We start from the raw sequence: 19471 nt of genomic DNA on the forward strand, positions 1-19471 counted from the left end.
AGTGTCATCATCCATTTTAAGAGAGGGAATAGTATTCCTTTGATACCTTTCAGATGCCATTGCCTTGAAAATTTTTGGGTCCTCATCACCAAATTTAGCCCATCTTATGGTACACCTTTTCCTCCAGTATTGTTTTTGGTAGTCCAATAGACGGAGTAGATGCTTTTTGAGAATTCTTCTGAAGTTCCTCTCTGGGGTTGTAAGAAGTCTTATATTTTCCAATGAGTCCAATTCAGCCAGTGTGATATTAGAGTTAGCTATGGCAGTAGCAAGTTTGGAGATGTGTTTGCTCCATTTTTTGAGCTCATATCTGAGTGTTTTGAATTTCCTGGAGACAATGGTGGCATAGTTGTCTGAATGTATAGGTTTACTCCAAGAAGAAGCTACCAAATCCATGAAGTCAGGGTGTTGGATCCAATAGGACTCAAACCTAAAAAGATTACTTCTAGGGATCTCTGTTTCAATGGATATCACACAAGTATATGATCTGAGACTGGTTTAGATAGAGGTTTTACAATGGTGTTGGGGTATGATGTGGTCCAATTAGTTGAAGTGAAAAACCAATCTAACTGTTCAAGTAAGGGATCATCCTGCATGTTACTCCAAGTAAAAGTTCTTCCTTTTAGAGGAAGTTCAATCAGGCCTTGTGTACGGATGAAATCATTGAAAGTGATCATATCATTAATGTTTCCACCAGGTTTATTTCTATTAGTGGGGCTGCGGATGTAGTTGAAATCTCCCGCTAAAAGCCAGTCTTCATTGTTGGGTATATTAAGGTTGAGTAACCAGTTTGTGTATTCAATTCGGGCATCACCTTGGCAAGGACCATATATGTTAACCAGAGTGTGTGTGGATTTAAAGTGAATTACTAGGGCAAATTCTTCCTCAATCAACACGGTGCCAGTAAAGATAGCACTATTCCAGATAGTTACAATACCACCTGATGCACCCCATGAAGGGATGAAAGCAAATTTGTCAAAGCTTTTGGGGCAACATGACTTAATATAAGAATTATCAAATGCAGACTTTTTAGTTTCCTGCAAACAAATAACTGGGCAGCCACTGGTAGCAATAGCATTTGATAAAGCCAAAAGTTTAGGGTCTGAGTTCATGCCCCGAATATTCCAACATAAAACATTCCAGTTTGAAAGCAAGGCCATAACAGCAAAGAAATAAAGCTTAAATTAAGTGGAAGAAGAAGAAGGGCCAGCCTCCTTGTCTGCCAAGAGCAGATCTTCAGTTACTTCTTCTGGTGGCACAACGCATTTCTGCACAGCAATGTTCTGGATTTGCTCCACTGTCATAGGAGGTGGTATTTCACCCTCTTCAAGCTGATCTTCAGTGATCTCAGAAATGACCACCACAGAGACTGCATTCGGGATGACTCTGGGTTTCACCTTGGAAGATTTGACCCTACTGTCAGTAAGCGTTGGTCCTTTGAAACCATCATACTTATTGGAGCAAGAGCTTCTGCGCACACTGGTAACAGAAATTGGAGCTTTATTCTTGCCACGTTTGCCTTGGGCCCCCACCCTTGAAGAGCCAGCCTGAACTTCAGTTAAGACTCCAATAGCAGAATCTGCAGAAGCTTCAGAGAAAACTACAGACTGAACCTCCTGTATATCCACTGCAACAGTATCTTCAGAACCTCCAAACTGAACAATAGTTATGTCACCTGCAACAGCATCTTCAGAAATTTCAGGGAGAGCCACAACCTGAGTATCTACAGGGAGTGTCATTGGCTGGTTATCCACAGAAAGAGCTTGCATTTCCTCTCTGTCAATAGTCCAAAGCTGGACAGTCGAAGTGACTGTACCATCAACTTTACCCTGAGAAATGTAAGAAGTAACCTGAACTGCACCCTCAAAATCAGAAAGGGACAGATGAATATCCAGACTAGTTGGCCTCATACCATAACCATGTGCCCAAGGGCCAATAGTGGCAAGAGCTGGCATAATGGTTCTTGAGAGAAAATTATTAATGGGCACATATGACAGAGGTTCAGTGATTAACATCCCATTCATGAACTCATTCTCAGCAACAAAACTAATGTTCATACCAGCATTAGTGACAGAAATATTGAGCTGAATCTATGGGGTCTGTGTCTCCACTCTGGGAATGAACAGGTCATTGTGTTGTACTGAGGGAGCAGCAGTGTTAGCCAGGGTGAGAGAGCCATTCCTTTGCAGGGCCTGCAGAATACTAGCTGGAACAAGCACCAGAGCATCAGAGTCAGAGTTTGTGGTGGAACTGCTATAGGAGATGGAATCATTCCAGGCTGCATAGGGACTGTCTTGCAGGTTGTTACTTGGTAGTATGCCATCCTGAACTTGCAGACCCTCATTGGCCAACCACTCTTGGAAATTGTAAAGTGCAGGTGGAGTGGGTGGGGGAGAGGGTGGCCATTCACCCCATTGAGGATGAATTTCAATGTCAGCCTGGCCTGCAGCATTTTCTCCCACTTCTTCTGCAACATTGTTGCCAGCACCTTGTTGCGCCATCTAATTATTAAGTTGCATTTGGTAGAGTTGTTCAGCATTGAGTCCTTCTCCATAGAGGGGGTGGGGGATGCCATCTGCAGGTGGTGGATCTTGTCCAGCAGGTGGAACTTCAGGCAGATGGGCATTCCAATCTGAACCTCTCAGCATTGTGACACATACTGTCCAACACCTGCGGCTTCCACCTAGCTGACGGATCACTAAGCTTTTTGGCACCAGCCTAAGATGAATGACTTTGACACGAATGAGAACCAACTTTCTATCACCCCTCGGGTTGTGCTAGTGTGTCAGACTACCAAAACATCAACAGATCTATGCAGATAATGATATGTTTGGTAATCTTGTAGAAAACCAATGTAAAGAATCCAAACATCTGGCCCAAAAGTAGTGAGCCTCATATTGAGTGCCTCATCATGCGGAACAAAAGAGACTATAGTGTTGACACCCCCTTCCTCCTCAGCATCAATCTCAAAAGTAGTACCCACCACATTATCCCACATCAGCGGGCTGGGAAATCCATATATAGCAATGCCTAGTGGGTGATCATCTATTTCAGACGGAGCAAAGTTGGATTCATGCAGCAGGCCAGTGATTACCTGTCTCAGAGCCGCCTTGTGGTCGAACAGAACATGGTGGTTCACTTCGGCAATGGCCAGGAAGTCATGGTTGAGGGGAGGCATGATGACCCACAAGTATAGGGGATCTATCATAGTCCTTTCGATAAGTAAGAGTGTCGAACCCAACGAGGAGCAGAAGGAAATTATAAGCGGTTTTCAGCAAGGTATTCTCTGCAAGTACTGAAATAAGTGGTAACAGATAGTTTTGTGACAAGGTAAATTGTAACGAGCAACAAGTAACAAAAGTAAATAAAGTGCAGCAAGGTGGCCCAATCCTTTTTGTAGCAAAGGACAAGCCGGAACAAACTCTTATAGTAGGAAAAGCGCTCCCTAGGACACATGGGAATATCGTCAAGCTAGTTTTCATCACATTCATATGATTCTCGTTCGGTACTTTGATAATTTGATATGTGAGTGGACCGGTGCTTGGGTGCTGTTCTTACTTGAACAAGCATCCCACTTATGATTAACCTCTATTGCAAGCATCTGCAACTACAACAAGAGTATTAAGGTAAACCTAACCATAGCATGAAACATATGGATCCAAATCAGCCCCTTACGAAGCAACGCATAAACTAGGGTTTAAGCTTCTGTCACTCTAGCAACCCATCATCTACTTATTACTTCCCAATGCCTTCCTCTAGGCCCAAATAATGGTGAAGTGTTATGTAGTCGACGTTCACATAACACCACTAGAGGCTAGACAACATACATCTTATCAAAATATCAAACGAATATCAAATTCACATGACTACTAATAGCAAGACTTCTCCCTTCTCCTTAGGAACAAACGTAATTACTCACAAAGCATATTCATGTTCATAATCAGAGGGGTAATAATATGCATAAAGGATCTGAACATATGATCTTCCACCAAATAAACCAACTAACATCAACTACAAGGAGTAATCAACACTACTAGCAACCTACTAGCACCAATCCCAGACTTTGAGACAAGAATTGGATACAAGAGATGAACTAGGGTTTGGAGATGAGATGGTGCTGGTGAAGATGTTGATGGAGATTGCCATCTCCCGATGAGAGGAGCGTTGGTGATGACGATGGTGCTGATTTTCCCCTCCCGGAGGGCAGTGTCCCCGGCAGAACAGCTCTGCCGGAGCTCTAGATTAGTTCCGCCTTGGTTCCACCTCGTGGCGGCGGAGTCTCGTCCCGAAAGGTTGCTTCTGATTTTTTTCTCATCGAAAGACTTCATATAGAAGAAGATGGACGTCGGAGACCCACCAGGGGGCCCACGAGGTAGGGGGCGCGCCCTAGGAGGGGGGCACGCCCCCCACCATCGTGAGCAGGGTGTGGGCCCCCTGGACTTCATCTTTGGCGAGGATTTTTCTTTATTTATTTTAAGATATTCCGTGGAGTTTCAGGACTTTTGGAGTTGCGCAGAATAGGTCTCTAATATTTGCTCCTTTTCCAGCCCAGAATTCCAGCTGCTGGCATTCTCCCTGATGGAAATATGCCCTATAGGCAATAATAAAGTTATTATTTATTTCCTTATATCATGATAAATGTTTATTATTCATGCTAGAATTGTATTAACCGGAAACATAATGCATGTGTGAATACATAGACAAACGGAGTGTCACTAGTATGCCTCTACTTGACTAGCTCGTTAATCAAAGATGGTTATGTTTCCTAACCATGGACAAAGAGTTTTTATTTGATTGACGTGATCACATCATTAGTTGAATGATCTGATTGACATGACCCATTCCGTTAGCTTAGCACCTGATCGTTTAGTATGTTGCTATTGCTTTCTTCATGACTTATACATGTTCCTATGACTATGAGATTATGCAACTCCCGTTTACCGGAGGAACACTTTGTGTGCTACCAAACGTCACAACGTAACGGGGTGATTATAAAGGTGCTCTACAGGTGTCTCCAAAGGTACTTGTTGGGTTGGCGTATTTCGAGATTAGGATTTGTCACTCCGAATGTCGGAGAGGTATCTCTGGGCCCTCTCGGTAATGCACATCACTTAAGCCTTGCAAGCATTGCAACTAAAGAGTTAGTTGCGGGATGATGTATTACGGAACGAGTAAAGAGACTTGCCGGTAACGAGATTGAACTAGGTATTGGATACCGACGATCGAATCTCGGGCAAGTAACATACCGATGACAAAGGGAACAACGTATGTTGTTATGCGGTCTGACCGATAAAGATCTTCGTAGAATATGTAGGAGCCAATATGGGCATCCAGGTCCTGCTATTGGTTATTGACCGGAGACGTGTCTCGATCATGTCTACATTGTTCTCGAACCGTAGGGTCCGCACGCTTAACGTTACGATGACAGCTATTATGAGTTTATGTATTTTCATGTACCGAAGGTTGTTCGGAGTCTCGGATGTGATCACGGACATGACGAGGAGTCTCGAAATGGTCGAGACATAAAGATCGATATATTGGAAGCCTATATTTGGACATCGGAATCATTCCGGGTGAAATCGGGATTTTACCGGAGTACCGGGGGGTTACCGGAACCCCCCCCCCCTCGGGGGGTTATTGGGCCTACATGGGCCATAAGGGAGAAGAGGAGGGCCAGCCAGGGCAGGCCGCGCGCCCCCTCCCCCCTAGTCCGAATAGGACAAGGAAGGGGGGGGGGGCGGCGCCCCCCTTTCCTCTTTCCCTTCCCCTTTCCTTCTCCAACAAGGCAAGGGGGGGAGTCCTACTCCCGGTGGGAGTAGGACTCCTCCAGGCGCACCCCAAAGGGGCCGGCCGCACCTCCCCCTCCCTCCTTTATATACGGGGGCAGGGGGCATCCTAGAACACACAAGTTGATCTTCGTGATCGTTCCTTAGCCGTGTGCGGTGCCCCCCTCCACGATATTACACCTCGGTCATATTATAGCGGTGCTTAGGCGAAGCCCTGCGACGGTTGAACATCAAGATCGTCACCACGCCGTCGTGCTAACGGAACTCCTCCCCGAAGCTTTGCTGGATCGGAGCCCGGGGAGTGTCATCAAGCTGAACGTGTGCCAAGAACTCGGAGGTGCCGGAGTAACGGTGCTTGGATCGGTTGGACCGGGAAGACGTACGACTACTTCCTCTACGTTGCCTCAACGCTTCCGCTTCGGTCTACGAGGGTACGTAGACAACACTCTCCCCTCTTGTTGCTGTGCATCACCATGATCTTGCGTGGGCGTAGGAATTTTTTTTGAAATTACTACGTTCCCCAACACTCCCTCCTTATGTAAACCTTGTAAAATAAGAGAGAATAGCCATAAGTATTGTGACATATTGTGAAATAACAGCCCATAATGCAATAAATATCGATATAAAAGCATGATGCAAAATGGACGTATCAACTCCCCCAAGCTTAGACCTCGCTTGTCCTCAAGTGAAAAGCCGATAACAATAAATATGTCCTCATGTTTAGAGGTAGAGGCGTCGATAAAAATAAAATACGGACATGAAGGCATCATGATTATTCTCATAACAACAACATATATAGATTTTGTCATATGATTACTTATGTTCAAGCGATGATCTATTCACAATGCAAAAGTATGAATCATAAACCTTATTGGTCTCCAACAAACTATAATCTCAGTCATTGAAGCAATTGCAATTTATCATAACATCAGAAAGAGTCTATGTCAGAGCTTAAAAGCAAGTCCACATACTCAACTATCATCTAGTCCTTCATAATTGCTAACACTCATGTGATACTTGTGGTTACTAAGTTTTAATCGGACACAGAGAAAGATAGGGGCTTATAGTTTTGCCCCACAACCTTTTACCTCAAGGGTAATGTCAACAATAATAGTTCATGCTCCCCTACATCCAATTAGATATATATATATATATATATCATGTTCTTTCCAACATGCTGAGCTTGCCAAAGGATAAAATGAAAAAGAAAAGGTGAAGATCACCATGACTCTTGCATAAGGTAGAAGATAATAATAAAAGATAAGCCCTTCGCAGAGGGAAGCAGAGGTTGCCATGCGCTTTTATGGTTGGATGCATAAAATCTCAATGCGAAAGAACGTCACTTTATATTGCCCTTTGTGATGTGAACCTTTATTATGCAGTCCATCGCTTTTATTACTTCCACATCACAAGATCGTATAAAGCTTATTCCTCCCACACCAATCAATCATACATATTTAGAGCAATTTTATTGCTTTGCACCGATGACAACTGCCGGGGGTGCTGATCCACGGGCACCTATGGGACCGGCGGACCGGGTCCCTTTCGGTTCGGCGGGGGCGGAGGTCGTGCAAAGAGCAGATCGAGGCGAAGCACGCGAGCGATTTACCCAGGTTCGGGCCGCACGGATGCGTAAAACCCTACTCCTGCTTTGTGGTTTGTATTGATTTCTTGCTCGGGAGCGCGGAGTGCTACAGTGCACACCCGCAGCTAACTAGACCGAGCGTGAGAGTTCGAACTGGCTCCTCCCCCCCCCCCCGTTGCACACGGGCCTCCTTTTATATGCTCAAGGGGTTACCCACAGGTGGCAAGGGAGGTAAAGGGCAAAAATGGAAAGGTGCTGTGGTAGGTACAACTACCTGTTACAGTGTATCATACCTAACCCTGGTGGCAGGGGACAAGGGCATTAATTGCCCGTCTGTGTCGCCTAAACAGTACCGAAAGGGACCGCTAGGGACGCCACCGTTTGCCACGATGGTTATCTTGTCAGCGCCTGCGTGCCACCTTGCACCCCTAGCTGCACGGCCTCCTGTCACGTGTGCTTGGGAGGGTCCTAGAGTGACACGTTGGCGGGTGTGCTGGAGCGCGGGCACGAAGTGGGGGTTTCCCGCGGCAAGCTCCTTGCCGCGGTCGTCGTCTTGTCGTGTTCGGGAGCTTGTCGCTCACCGGGCCTTGCCGGGACGCGTGGCGCGTCGCGGCAAGTTTTCTTGGTATGCCTTGGTTGGCCTTCCCGGCAAGCTCCTCTTGCCGGGGTTTTGTTTCCTTCCCGGCCAGCTCCTCTTGCCGGGGCCTTGGTTTGAGTACTTTTGAATGGTCTTCAATGTAGCCGCGGAGGGTCTTGGCGGCCACCGCGGCAAGCCTTGCCGCGGGATGCTGCGACTGCTCGTGCACAAGTTCGGGATACTAGGGTACCCCTACTCTAGTACACCGACAGGAGCCCCCGGGCCTGGGCCAGACACGGTGCCGAGCGCTGTTGGGCCAGGCCCAACACAGGGCACGGGCACGCGCGGCCTAGGTTACGCCGTATCTCACTCCGTACCCACCACGCACTCCCCGAACGGCACGCGTTGAATGCGGCGTCATGGGAGAGATCATGGGTGGTTATTTTATTCGGAAATGCGGAACGTCCGCCCCCTCCCCCTTTATAAGCAGAGGAAATGGGGGCAGTTCGCACATTCGTCCGTTGCTGTTTCCAATCTCAGAAACCTCCGCCGCTCCCTCGCCTTCCCAGAGCAGAGATAGAGAGAGCAGCACCCCGCCCCCCCATTGCCTCCAGCATCACCAACGCCGTCGGCCTCCTCCACTGCTTCCGCCATGGCTCCGAAAGCCGACAAGGGGAAGGCCGTGAAGTCAACCGAGGCGCAGCGGCTCGCGGTGCTGCGGAAGGAGCGGGCAGTTTTCCCCCCCAAGCTTGCCGTGAAGGAGCTGAAGGAGAAGTACTACCTCTTCTGGTCGGCGGAGACGCGCGCGCATCCGTGCACAAAGGTACTCCCCGCCATCGCTTGGAAGAAGGCTCCGAACGGATATCCCTTCTTCGCTCTGTTCTTCTACTGCGGGCTCTGCCCGCCTTTCTCTGATTTCTTCTGCGACATCATGAATACGTATGGATTCCATCTCCTTGACTTCATCCCCAATGCCGTCCTGACCATGGCAGTTTTCGCACACCTCTGCGAAAACTTTCTCGGAGTCCTTCCCAACGTAGCCCTCTTCCGCCACTTCTTCATACCCCGAGTAGAGAGAGGAGAGCCTCTATCCGGCGGGATTGCCTGGATCTCAAGGGCCGGCAAGAAGGAGACCTATCTGGAGGGAGAGTTCCGCGGCAAGTGGGAAGAGTGGAGAGCGGATTGGTGCTGGATTGACGAAGAGGATCCGCAGCCATTCACCATCCGGCACAAAACCCCAGTAGCACGCGGCAGCGATTGGAGCGACATGGCCCCGGAAGACGACAGGCTGAGAATTGTCGTCACCAGGATCCTGCGTCTCAGACTTGCCGGGCTTACTGTTGGCGCTGTTGGCGCAGACTTCCTTCGCCGCCGCATCGCCCCCCTGCAGGAACGGGGGAGGCCCACTTGGGAGTTCAAGAATGCGGCAGACATTATGAGGCTGCGGCCGGGCCTCCACTATAACTTCACAGTCCTGGAGCTCAACGCAATGCTGCAGGAGTTGTTCAAATATGACCCCCAACATCCCGAGGTGTTCAGGTTGTCGGGGGGCGTCGTGCCGTTGTGCAACAATTCCTCGCTCGATCGCATCCGTGCGATGATGCCGGAGTGTGACTCGCATGGAATCGTGCCAACTTGGCAGGAACCTGCCGAACGAGGTCGTGCAGAGTTCTTCGACGACTTGGTGGAAGTGCCAGTCCGTCCCGACGAGAAGGACGGCCTCACTCACGACACCACGGATGCAGAGTTGGCGCTTATTGCCACCAGGATGGAGGAGGCAGCGGCAGCCACAGCCGCGGGCGAGTTCAGTTTTACTGTGGATGAGGCTGACGCAGCGGAAGCGGCAAGTCGTGCCTAGCGAGGGGAAGCCGCCGGCAAGAAGGAGCTTGCCGGGCAAGACACTGAGCCGAGCGAGCCCGCCAAGGACACGAGCGGCTCGTTGCAAATCGACTCTTCTTCCACCTCGTCTTCAGACAGCCCACCAGAAGCAGAGCCTCCATCCCCACCAAGAAGGCGCCTCCGCAAGGTTGGTGATGTGGCGGAGTGGCAAGCGGGCCAACAGTCACCACGCCGCGTGACACGCTCGACCACGGCAAACACCGTTGCCGTGGGAGCGCCTCATGCTACGACGGCAACTGGAGCGGGGTCTAGCCGGACCACCGCTTCAGTCCCTGCCGCTACTCACGCCGTGCCAACAGCCGGAGCGGGGTCGTCTCAGACCACCGCCACTGCTCCCTCCAAGCGGCCAAGGGAAGCTTCTCCTCCGCCTCCTCGCGCCAGGCGCGCGCCAGGCTTCGACTTCTCCGCGTTAAGCTCCGACGAGGAAGAAGAAGAAGAGTAAGCTTCTCTTGTTGTACTTGCATTTCTTCAACTCTTGCTGTTGGTCTTGTTTCTCACTTGCTTTTCCCTGAATCTGTTCCTCTTTAGGACTCTGGCCCAGAGAGCGGCAAAGAGAGCTAAGGCCCCGGTGGTCAACATCGAGGACGAGCCCACTGCGACAACAGGTGGCGCGCCCGAGACAACCTTGCCGGAGCTGGCGACTTTCCTCCATGGCAGCCCCCAGCGTAAGTGTGTGAATTATTTTCCACGGCGAGGCGGGCATGGGTACTTGTCTTTGCTGATATCTGCTTGTTGACTTGTGTAGGAGCCGAGCAGCCCCGCCAGGAGCCATGGGAAAATCCCCCGACAAGGGAGAATTCTCCGGCAAGGGAGGGATCTCCGGCAAGGGAGAAGTCTCCGGCAAGGGAGGGTTCTCCGGCGAGGGACTACGCCAGTGGCCCCCCGACGGCGGAGACCACCACTACAGAACCTAGTGCAGGTACTCCTCTTGCTTCAAAACTTCCCTTGGGTTCTTCTCTTGATCTTCTTGAGTTTTTGCTGGACTTTGCTTGACTCTTCCTCCTTTTTCGGTCGTCAGATCCACCCACTGCGGAGCAGATGGAAACCGAGGTCACCGCTGACGAGGCAACCGGTGGTGGCGACGCCGCCGGCGCAGAGGCCACCAAGGCAGACGCCGCGGCAACTGGCGAGGGGTCCGGCGATCGCACTGACGGCCCTGAGGCCGCAGGAGCGCCAGGCGCTACACCGACCGCCGATCCGTCCGCCGCTGCCGCAGTGCCAGGCTCTGGAGAGCCCCAGCCAGGCGTCTACCTGAAGGCCGGCGACGACGTCTTCATCAATCTTCCCTGGGCATCAAGCTCCAGAGCGCCGGTCGAGGGGGAGATCTTTGACGGAGAAGTGCTTGCCTCCGCGGGGCTGAAGCTGGTCGACGCGCCAAGCAGCAGCAGCAACGAGCCCGAAGAAGAGCGACTGCTGCGTAGGTTGATGTCGCTCTACCGCGCGCGACAAGCCAAGCTAGAGTCCCGTGAGGCGCTTGTCGTGAAGGCGGGAGTAGACATTGAGAAGCGCGCAGAAGAGCTCGGGGGTTTCCACCGGGAAGCCCTCCGATCCCTGGCGGAGGAGCGGGAGCAGCTCGCTGAAGCGCGGAAGGTCTTTCTCCTCGAGAAGGCTGAAGCCGAAGAGCGCCAGCGACTTGCCGCTGTGAAGCTGGCCGCAGAAGAGGGCGAGCTGGTGCAGCGGAAGGTCAATCTCGACGCCCATGAGGAGGAGCTTGCCTCGCCCGAGGAGAAGCTTGGCGGAGCCCTCAAGCGAGCGAAGGACGCTGCCGCCGCCGCCGAGACCGCCAAGGAGGAGTTGAAGACGAAGGTGGCGCGGCTAGAGGCCGATCTCTCCGAGAAGGGCAAGGAACTCAGCGTCGCCAAGGCCTCCAACGTGGATCTTGAGTTGAAGCTGACCACTTTGACCAAGACTCTGAACAGCACCAAGAAGCGGGAGGCGGCCTTGAAGGAGGAAATCAAGGCCGACAAGGCGCTGCTGGAGAGCGCCGCCACCGCCCAGAACACCTTCAGGGAGACTGTGACGCACTGGACGGAGAGTCTGGTGAACGTCGCCACAGATATCGACAAGGAGCTGGCGCAGCTGGGAATGGAAGATCTTGGGTATCCCTCCGACGACAACCTCCAGCCCAGCGCCAAGCTCGTCCTATTCTTCAAGGCCGTGGCGACGGCCTTTCAGCGACTCCGAGAGAGGATCCCCAAGCAACTAGCTGACGAGTCGCGCGAGATCTGCGCAGGAGCCCTCGAGAAAGTGTTGATGAAGGTGGCCTTCCGCAATCCGGGCCTCCGCCTCACCAACATCCTCAGGTCTTTGCCGCCAGAAGCTGATCTGGAGGAGCTCAAGGCCCTTGTCGCACCCATTGTGGACAAGGTGAGCGGGATCAAGCGGGTCGAAGGCGATCGCGTAGATTAGGCCGCTCATTTCTTCTTTTTTCTTATCGCTGTCGATCAAGTTATGAAAACGATCTGTTAGAGCTGTGACAAGCTATTTTGTAATATAACTTTATTTTGGGTAGCCATTGCAATGTTATTCCCTTTACTTGACTCTTTGCTTTGCATGCTTTTACCCTACGCTTTTAGGGAACTTGCCGGTGCAGGCACCCGAGCCGCGAGCGCTGAGTGCGGAACGTCAGCAGCCTGCTGGCGGTGCCGCTACCGGCAAGAAACCTTGTCGCAACTATTTGCAGCTCACTTAAATTGCTGAGCGGACTCGAAACAAAGTAAGGGCGCTAGCGGCTCACTTAAGTTGTTGAGCGGACTCGAAACAAAGTAAGGGCGCTGGCAGCTCCCTTAAGTTGTTGAACCGACTCGAAGCAAAGTAAGGGCGCAACTAGCTATGAGTTGGTTCCTCCGCGCACAGGTTTTCCATACAAAGTGCGGTCGTTCAAGGGAGATAACTTAAAATTTAAAAAATCTGATTGCTCAAACTTTGGCAACTTATCTTTTCTGTTGTTTGCTTCCCGGCAAGGCGAAGCTTTCTTGAACGACGCCTGGCCCATACCATCCATCGTCTTCTCCTTTCCCCCCCGGCAAACTTGTGGGCGAAGGGAACCTTGCTTTCAAAAGGAAGAAGAGACAATACAGATATGGAGCTTTACGGCTCGTTATTGCTTACCGTGGAGTAGGTGCTGCACAAAGTGTCAGATCATATATGCCAGAAAATAGAAAGCATAAAATTGACAAAATGTGCGGAGCACATGAGCTTTACTTATGCACGGGATCTGCGCCCGGCTTTGTACAAAGGATCACATGCAACAGCGGCAAGACTTGTACAAAAGGGTGCTTGCCGGACAGGGTCCGACAACCGCGCCTTACGGGTAAAACTTACGAAGATGCTCGATGTTCCAGGAGTTGCTCACCGGAATGCCATCTTCGGTCTCAAGGCGGACAGCGCTAGGCCTAGTGACTCGTTTCACCCGGTAAGGGCCTTCCCACTTCGGCGTCAACTTGTTGGAATTCTTGGCGGAATGAACGCGCCGAAGAACAAGGTCGCCTTCCCCACGTTACTCCCTTTACTTGATTCCTTCCTTTGTATGTTTTTGCCCTACGCTTTTAGGGAACTTGCCGGTGCAGGCACCCGAGCCGCGAGCGCTGAGTGCGGAACGTCAGCAGCCTGCTGGCGGTGCCGCTACTGGCAAGAAACCTTGTCGCAACTAGTTGCAGCTCACTTAAATTGCTGAGCGGACTCGAAACAAAGTAAGGGCGCTAGCGGCTCACTTAAGTTGTTGAGCGGACTCGAAACAAAGTAAGGGCGCTGGCAGCTCACTTAAGTTGTTGAACTGACTCGAAGCAAAGTAAGGGCGCAACTAGCTATGAGTTGGTTCCTCCGCGCATAGGTTTTCCATACAAAGTGCGGTCGTTCAAGGGAGATAACTTAAAATTTAAAAAATTTGATTGCTCAAACTTTGGCAACTTAACTCCCCCTACCTGGCGCGCCAAAGATGCCGGGGGTGCTGATCCACGGGCACCTATGGGACCGGCGGACCGGGTCCCTTTCGGTTCGACGGGGGCGGAGGTCGTGCAAAGAGCAGATCGAGGCGAAGCACGCGAGCGATTTACCCAGGTTCGGGCCGCACGGATGCGTAAAACCCTACTCCTGCTTTGTGGTTTGTATTGATTTCTTGCTCGGGAGCGCGGAGTGCTACAGTGCACACCCGCAGCTAACTAGACCGAGCGTGAGAGTTCGAACTGGCTCCTCCCCCCCCCCCCGTTGCACACGGGCCTCCTTTTATATGCTCAAGGGGTTACCCACAGGTGGCAACGGAGGTAAAGGGCAAAAATGGAAAGGTGCTGTGGTAGGTACAGCTACCTGTTATAGTGTATCATACATAACCCTGGTGGCAGGGGACAAGGGCATTAATTGCCCGTCTGTGTCGCCTAAACAGTACCGAAAGGGACCGCTAGGGACGCCACCGTTTGCCACGATGGTTATCTTGTCAGCTCCTGCTTGCCACCTTGCACCTCTAGCTGCACGGCCTCCTGCCACATGTGCTTGGGAGGGTCCTAGAGCGACACGTTGGCGGGTGTGCTGGAGCGTGGGCACGAAGTGGGGGTTTCCCGCGGCAAGCTCCTTGCCGCGGTCGTCGTCTTGTCGTGTTCGGGAGCTTGTCGCTCACCGGGCCTTGCCGGGACGCGTGGCGCGTCGCGGCAAGTTTTCTTGGTATGCCTTGGTTGGCCTTCCCGGCAAGCTCCTCTTGCCGGGGTTTTGTTTCCTTCCCGGCCAGCTCCTCTTGCCGGGGCCTTGGTTTGAGTACTTTGTTCTTGAATGGTCTTCAATGTAGCCGCGGAGGGTCTTGGCGGCCACCGCGGCAAGCCTTGCCGCGGGATGCTGCGACTGCCCGTGCACAAGTTCGGGATACTAGGGTACCCCTACTCTAGTACACCGACAACAACTTACTTGAAGGATCTTACTCAATCCATAGGTAGATATGGTGGACTCTCATGACAAAACTGGTTTATGGGTATTTGGAAGCACAAATAGTATCTCTACTTAGTGCTGAGAATTTGGCTAGCATGAGGGGGAAAGGCAAGCTCAACAAGTTAGAGGATCCATGACAACATACTTTATCTCAGATATAAGAAAGGCATAACTCATTACGCTGTCTTCCTTGTCCAACATCAACTCTTTAGCATGTCATATTTTAATGAGTGCTTCCAATCATAAAAGATGTCAATGATAATATATCTATATGTGAAACCTCTCTTTCCTTATTACAGCCTATTAATTGCAACGATGACCAAAGCTATGTCTGCCAACTCCCAACAACTTTTAATCATCATACTCTTTCTATGTGAAGTCATTACTCTCAATAAGATCAATATGAACTTTTTGTTTCTTTTTTTATTCTTTTTCTTCTTTTCTTTTATTCACCCAAGATCATGGCAAAATAATCAGGCCCTTGACTCAACACTATATAGCTCACGGACTCGATTACGAAGAGAGATCATAAAGCAAAACTCAAAACTAGATCATGCCATAAACTTTATTCTACTAGATCAAGATACTACTAATAGGATCGAACTAAGAAAAACGGTAAAGATAGGAGTTGTGATTGTGATACGATACCGGGGCACCTCCCCCAAGCTTGGCAATTGCCAAGGGGAGTGCCCATACCCATGTGATTATGTCTCCTTCTTTGTTGTTGGTGTAATGTTCTTGGCGATGATTCCCCTCAAGATACGGTTCTCCTCCTCGAGCTTATTGACTTGCTGCTTGAGGTCCATTATTTCTTTGCGAAGCTTTCCTGTGACGGCTAAAGCTCCTTGCACCCAAGGGTGTTGCATAGCTGCAGGAGAACAAGAGACACTCCTCCTCATATTTTCATAAGAAAGAAATCTAACATTAGAAGGGATAACCGAGTTTGGAATAGTTGAGCTCTGTAGTTCCCCCATCGTGAACCCGGCTCGGAAGCGAGAGGTGACTTCTTGTTCCTCCATGGCATCTACCCTCATCAAGTCAGCCTCCATCTCTTCCTCCGTTGCCGGACCAAAGTGATTATCGTCGCTGTTTGCCATTGGTTCCGGTGCCGGATTAGATACCCGGCTCTCCCCGACCGACTCTTGAGAAGACATCTTGCTCTAATCTGTAGCAGCACCAGCTCGAAACAAAAACAGAGGATATTTGCGTGATACGGGAGTCAAAACCTTCGGGAGAATATATAATGAATTTTTATCGACCAAAATACGTATCGTGCAAGAAAACGGAGTCTGAAAGGCACACGAGGTGCTCACGAGGTAGGGGGCGCGCCTAGAGGGGTAGGGCGCGCCCACCACCCTCGTGGGGCCCTCGTGTCCTTCCCAGACTGGTACTTATTTTTCTATTTTTCTAAATATTCCAAAACGGAGAAATATTGCCTTAAAAATTGTTTTGGAGTCGGTTTACTTACCGTACCACATACCTATTCGTTTTCGGAGTCTGGAACATTCTGGAAAGTGTCTTTTATGTACTCCTCCGGGGTTACGGTTTCAATAATATTGGTTTCAACATTTATGGGATTACCTGAGATATATTGTTTGATTCTTTGACCATTTACCACCTTCGGATTTGTGCCTTCGAAGTAGTTGATTTTTATTGCACCAGAACGATAGACTTCCTCGATAACGTAGGGACCTTCCCATTTAGAGAGAAGTTTTCCTGCAAAAAATCTTAAACGAGAGTTGTATAGCAATACATAATCACCTACATTAAACTCACGCTTTTGTATCCTTTTGTCATGCCATCTTTTAACTTTTTCTTTAAATAAATTGGCATTTTCATAAGCTTGGTTTCTCCATTCATCAAGTGAGCCAATATCAAATAACCTCTTCTCACCGGCAAGTTTGAAATCATAGTTGAGCTCTTTAATAGCCCAATATGCCTTATGTTCTAGTTTGAGAGGTAAGTGACATGCTTTTCCATAAACCATTTTATATGGAGACATTCCCATAGGATTTTTATATGCAGTTCTATAAGCCCATAATGCATCATCAAGTTTCTTAGACCAATTCTTTCTAGACCTATTAACAGTCTTTTGCAAAATTAATTTGAGCTCTCTATTGCTCAATTCTACTTGACCACTAGACTGAGGATGATAAGGAGACGCAATTCTATGATTAACATCATATTTAGCAAGCATTTTACGAAAAGCACCATGAATAAAGTGTGAACCACCATCAGTCATTAAATATCTAGGGACTCCAAACCTCGGAAAAATAACTTCCTTAAGCATTTTAATAGAAGTGTTATGATCAGCACTACTAGTTGGAATAGCTTCTACCCACTTAGTAACGTAATCAACAGCAACTAGAATATGTGTGTATCCATTAGAGGCAGGAAAAGGTCCCATATAATCAAAGCCCCAGACATCAAATGGTTCAATAACAAGAGAATAATTCATAGGCATTTCTTGACGTCTACTAATATTACCAATTCTTTGACATTCATCACAAGACAAGACAAACTTACGGGCATCCTTGAAGAGAGTAGGCCAATAAAAACCGGATTGCAATACCTTATGTGCAGTTCTGTCCCCAGCGTGGTGTCCTCCATAAGCTTCGGAGTGACACTTGCGTAGGATCTGTTCCTGTTCATGCTCAGGATCTGTTCCTGTTTATAAAGATGTGGGTCATCCCAAAAGTAGTGTCGTAAATCATAGAAAAACTTTTTCTTTTGCTGGTATGTGAAGCTAGGTGGTATAAATTTAGCAACAATATAATTAGCATAATCAGCATACCAAGGAGTACTACGAGAAGTAATTATAACATTTAATTGTTCATCAGGAAAGCTATCATTAATAGGTAGTGGGTCATCAAGAACATTTTCTAACCTAGATAAGTTATCTGCAACGGGGTTCTCAGCTCCTTCTCTATCAATGATATGCAAATCAAATTCTTGTAGCAGGAGAACCCACCTAATAAGTCTAGGTTTAGCATCTTTCTTTTCCATAAGATATTTAATAGCAGCATGATCAGTGTGAATAGTTACTTTAGAATCAACAATATAAGGTCTAAACTTATCACAAGCAAATACAACTGCTAAAAGTTCTTTTTCAGTAGTAGCATAATTTGTTTGAGCATTGTCTAGAGTCTTACTAGCATAATGGATAACATTTAATTTCTTATCAACTCTTTGCCCTAAAACAGCACCTACAGCATAATCACTAGCATCACACATAATTTTAAAGGGTAAATTCCAATCAGGTGGCTGAACAACAGGTGCAGAGACTAATGCTTTCTTAAGTATTTCAAATGCTTCTACACAATCATCATCAAAGACAAATGGTATATCTTTTTGCAATAAATTAGTCAAAGGCCAAGAAATTTTTGAGAAGTCCTTAATGAACCTCTTATAAAATCCAGCATGACCAAGGAAACTTCTTATACCTTTGACGTCCTTGGGACATGGCATCTTTTCAATAGCATCAACTTTGGCTTTATCAACTTCAATACCTCTTTCAGAAACTTTGTGCCCCAAAACAATACCTTCATTATCCATAAAGTGGCACTTTTCCCAATTCAATACAAGATTAGTTTCTTCACATCTCTGCAAAACTCGATCAAGATTGCTCAAGCAATCATCAAAAGAGGAACCATAGACAGAAAAATCATCCATGAAAACCTCACAAATATTTTCACAGAAGTCGGAGAATATAGCCATCATGCATCTTTCAAAGGTAGAAGGTGCATTACATAAACCAAAAGGCATACATCGATAAGCAAAAGTACTAAAAGGGCATGTAAAAGTAGTCTTTGATTGATCTCTAGCTGACACAGGTATTTGAGAGAAACCAGAATAACCATCTATAAAGCAGTAATGTGTGTGTTTGCATAATCTTTCTAGCATTTGATCAATAAAAGGTAAGGGGTAATGATCTTTCTTAGTAGCTTTATTTAATTTGCGAAAATCAATTACCGTCCTATAACCTGTAATAATTCTTTGTGGAATCAGTTCATCTTTATCATTAGGAACAACAGTAATACCTCCCTTCTTAGGGACGCAATGGACGGGACTTACCCACTGACTATCAGCAACGGGATAAATTATACCTGCCTCCAGAAGCTTGAGTATTTCTTTTCTTACCACTTCCTTCATTTTAGGATTCAGACGTCGTTGAGGATCATGAACGGTTTTAGCATCTGCTTCCAAATTTATTTTATGTTGACATAGAGTGGTACTAATACCCTTAAGATCATCAAGAGTATATCCAATAGGAGCACGGTGCTTCTTAAGAGTTTTCAATAATCTTTCTTCTTCATGCTCTGAAAGGTTAGCACTAATAATAACAGGATATATCTTCTTTTCATCAAGATAAGCATATTTAAGATTATGAGGCAACGGTTTAAGCTCAAACACGGGATCACCCTTGGGTGGAGGAGGATCCCCTAAAATTTCAACAGGCAAGTTGTGTTGCAGAATAGGTTCCTGTTTAAAGAATACTTCATCTATTTCCCTTCTTTCATTCATGAACATATCATTTTCATGGTCTAGCAAATAGTGTTCTAAAGGATCACTAGGAGGTACGACAATAGAAGCAAGACCAATAATTTCATCCTTACTAGGTAATTCTTCCTCGCGATGTTGTTACTGAATTTAGAGAAATTAAACTCATGAACCATATCATTCAAGCCAATAGTAACAACATTCTTTTCG

The sequence above is a fragment of the Triticum urartu genome, chromosome 7 (genome assembly GCF_003073215.2).
Source record: "Triticum urartu cultivar G1812 chromosome 7, Tu2.1, whole genome shotgun sequence".
NCBI lineage: Eukaryota > Viridiplantae > Streptophyta > Magnoliopsida > Poales > Poaceae > Triticum > Triticum urartu.